The following is a 4362-nucleotide window of genomic DNA, read 5'->3' as shown; positions in this document are numbered from 1 at the left end:
GCAATATATTGTTATTTTGTAATGGTGAAATTTAGAAATGAAAAGCAACATACTTGTTATTATCTAATATGTGAAGTTGATACTGTCTTACTAAACCATCTCAGTGGTTGAAATTGTGATAGTGTCCTAAACCATCCCGGTGGTTGAAATTGTGACTGTCCTAAATGTGTCCTAAACCAGCCCAGTGGTTGAAATTGTGACTGTCCTAAACAGTGTCCTAAACTAGCCCGATGGTTGACTATCCTAAACATGTCCTAACTCAACCCAGTGATTGAAATTATGACTTTCCTAAACCAGCGTGGTGGTTGAAAATGGTTTTGCTTCATTATATACTTTAATTAGACTGTGTTTTGTCTTTTTTTAGTAGTAGCAAAAAGGGGACTCTTTGATCTGTTGTTCTCGCATGTTGGGTCAGCAAACGGAGTTCTATCTCAAGTTTATGGATCAGAATCTAGACATTTCAATTGGGCAAAGGAGCTTTGAGCATTGTAAGCCCTGGTACGTCAGGAAACTTAAAGACATGAATGTTTGTTGTTGCAAAACGCACATAGACTTTGAACTGGCTTGGCAAACTATGAATAACTTGAGATATGGTCGTGTTGGAGCATTACTGCATGGGGATCGATGCCCATGCCTCCCTGATGAATGTGCAATCTATAGGCCACCTAGATCCTCATCGTGTGTTGCAAGGGAGGGCAGGTTTTCTAGCCTAAGGTCTCTGTGGGAGCCAGTGGTTTGTCCAAATGGAGACCATGAGTGGCACATGATTGAATGGTAGTGGTTTGTCCAAATGGAGACCGTGGGTGGCACATGATTGAATGCATTCGTAGCACATGCAAGCATTGTAGTTTGAAGCTGAAGAAGAAGACATTCAATGTCTGCACCACATGAAATGAGGGAAATGAGGGAAGACAACCATGAAGGAGATTTGAAAATGTCAATGTTGAAGGATCCGATAAAAAGAGATGGCTACTATCATATAAGAGCACCCAGCCAAGGGAGCTTGTAGGTCACTTGGTTCAATACATCCCGAAATATGTGCTTCACAATTTCATTGCTCACTGGTAAGATAAGCAGTTCAGGACGTGCCTTGCCAATTTTCCCCGTGACACTATTGTATCTGTCATAGATTTTTCACAAAATTATTCAGTTCAAGAACAAGATGAGATACAAAGTGCTCACTGGTACAACAAGCAGATAACAATTCTTGTGCATATCACGTAGAGTCATTTGCTTGATTCTTCCATTCCTTATGCTAATCTGCTTGTTGCTGACTCACAGGAGTCCAGGTCAATGCAACGCACATACCATTTCTACATTTCAAATGATAGGAAACATGACACCTTATTTGTGCAGCATGCTTTTCTAATGCGTTGGAAATGGCTGAAAAAGGAAAATACCCATGCGAAAAATCTAAAACAACATTGGGTTTAAAAATGTACTCAGATAAAATGGGAATGGTATGTGAACATCTTTTTCTTCAATGGTTTGATGGCTTCTAATGTGAGGTATCTTACCTCTTTCTTGTGTTGAATCATCCTACATGCTCAACATCCTTGATCCTAAACTTGGTGATGTGTGGAAGAAAAAGGTTTTTTTCATTGCGCTTTGAGAGTCATGATTTGTTGTTACCTTTTCCAAGCTAAAGTATCTTGCTAATGCGTAGTTGAGAAATGAGAAGAGAGTCATGCTGCAGGGTCACTCCATGTGATCTTATGTGATATTAGTCAAAACTCTGAAGTGCAAATGATAATAATATTTTTTGGAAAATGATTATAGTTCATTGCTTGCATTTTTAAATGTGAGAGTACTCTAAAAAATACTTCAATATTGTTCAACAATCAAATAGTCATATTAACTTTAATGCTATTTGTACATTCATACATATTTATGGTGTTTATTGTGTGTGTAGTGAGACTTCATGCTATGCAGAAGCAATGGCAAGGGAGAAATGGTGAAAAGAGAGAATAATTTTCAAAAAATCGAAGAGAAGAAACAAGTTCATTGCATCTTTGTTGATGATGAATGCTCAATGTATTTGACTTGAGCTAGAGTGTGTTGTTGGATTATTAGTCAATTTATTGCTTCAACTTGGGCTTCAATCGCTGAATTGAAATTAACAAAGACTATTGGTGATGGTTTATCATGTTCCATAAGATATTCTAGTGCATGAATGATTATGTTTGTTGGCTATTTTTTGTTCTAATTGTTGGATTTTGAATCAATTGTCATATCTATAATATCTAAAGCATACTATCGGTTAGGACCATTCAAAGAATGTGGTTCCATTATGACTCAATGTAAGTTGCTAGATCGATTCAACTAGATTGTATTACTTGGTATCATGAGGCATGCCTGATTCTTGCATTGGGTTTCTGACTCCTCAAAACACCTATAGGCTTTGAGATCACATGGATAGCATAGCGGCCAAAGTCATTCATAATCAATCTTTTAGCTATTTGCTTATCTTCATTTTGTTTCATGGAGTTCCATCACCATGCTTGAAGGATAGATGGAAACATCCAAAGGTTCTTCTATAATGCATCCTTTTTTCCTCCTTTTTAATTGGATAAGAAACTATCAAATTGTTAATGGATATGGTTGTAATGCCCACTATGAATGTAAAAGTATGGTTGGAACGAAATGGATATAGCCTACTTTAAGTTTAAACCTTTGTTTTATAAGGTCCAACAAGGTCTCGCTTGCAAAGTTTTTTACTAGAGTTTATCGAGCTCATGATTTTTTGGCAAATTCCTACTACTTCTCTCCCTGACTAGTTTTGAGATGGAGGGGAATGTTGGGATCCCTGCATGGAGCAAAGTCATATAGGAACACTTGAGATATAGTATTGCCATGGCTATTTACACATTGGTTATGATAGGTTTTTGGCTTTTATTTTACCATTTTCAAGAAGGCAATGCTTGCTTTATTTATTATTTTTTCCTTTTTGCATCAATTCACATATAACATTGCTATCTATTTTAATGTCCTACCAGTTATAACATTAATGTTTAATTTGTTAATGGACCAAGTATTTCTTGGATGGAGCATGTTATATGGGTTACTTGATAGGATAGGCATGCAACATCATGTTTTCAATTGCATGCTAGAATCATGACTTGCAGACAATGTATTTGTTTTTTGGTGTACGATGTATCTATAAGCAACTACCATGTTTTCAATTGCATGCTAGAATCATGACTTGCAGACAATGTATTTATTTTTTGGTCTACAATGTCTCGGTAGACAACCACCATGCTATGTTGAAGCAATGGCAAGGGACATGGTGAGAGGGATAAATTTCATAGAAGACTGAAATAAAAGAAATGGGTTAATTCCATCTATGTTGATGATGAGTACTACACATTTTAGTTCTATGCTTTGCAAACATCTATCATTGGATTCTTGCATTTAGCTACGTAAAGTGTACTTTCTTGGTTTTCACCACTCACTTTATCGACTAACTCAATATTGGCATGGTGCAGACGTGGTGCAAACATAGGAAAATGAAGAGTGTCAATTACCTCAAGATGGAAAATTCTCCCTCTTTGTTTTCTTGGTTTGCTCTATTCCAGTCGATGTTCGTGAAGGTTTTGTAGTCCGATGCTCATTCACAGGGGGTGCACTACTAAGAAATCCTATGTATCACGTGCATTCAAGGGGTATTTATAAAATCCCTCAACTAAAAATTTTCCCTTTAAAAAACACCCCTCTTTACTTGTGAACTAAGTGATTTCTTCCTATAGTTGAATTGAAAAACCCCTCCTACTATTGTTGAATTGAAAAACCCCTCCTACTATTGTAATCCTGTTTTTTTTCTTTTTGAATTAAAACACCCTTCTAGTTGAATGCACGTGGTACACTAAATTTTTTTGAGGTGAACCCCCCATGTGTTCATTGATAGAGGAACATCTAGTGTCCCGTTAGACAAAAGGACATTGGGCTTTGGAATCTCACTTATCAGATAGTGGCTTCACACACTTTCGTCTATGATCTATTCCATCCTTCTTGACTTTGATGGTGAGTAATTCCATCCTTTTGTGAGCTATGCATATGGATGCTGAGATAGAAGTGCAAACAAAGCTTTTAAGACAAAAATGAAGCTCCTTAATCATTGCCAATGTTGTCGCATCTCCAAAGTGCACTTTGAAATTCCATCCATGGTCCATTAAACCTTTTGCCAGAGTGTCTTTAAAGCATTCAATTCTAGCATGTCTCCACATTGGCATGAATGCCATGCCTAATGGTATCGTTGCATGTCTATGCATTAGGTAGGTCACGTATGCCATATCTAATGGTATTCTGGCATGTCCACATGGGAAAAAGGGTTTAGGGTTTAGGGAGAGACAGAGACAGAGACAA

This window comes from Dipteris shenzhenensis, chromosome 6 (assembly GCF_047967505.1).
Source record: "Dipteris shenzhenensis isolate YYH24624 ecotype China chromosome 6, Dip_SZ_1.0, whole genome shotgun sequence".
NCBI classification, from domain to species: domain Eukaryota; kingdom Viridiplantae; phylum Streptophyta; class Polypodiopsida; order Gleicheniales; family Dipteridaceae; genus Dipteris; species Dipteris shenzhenensis.
Note: the sequence above shows the minus strand (reverse complement) of the source record.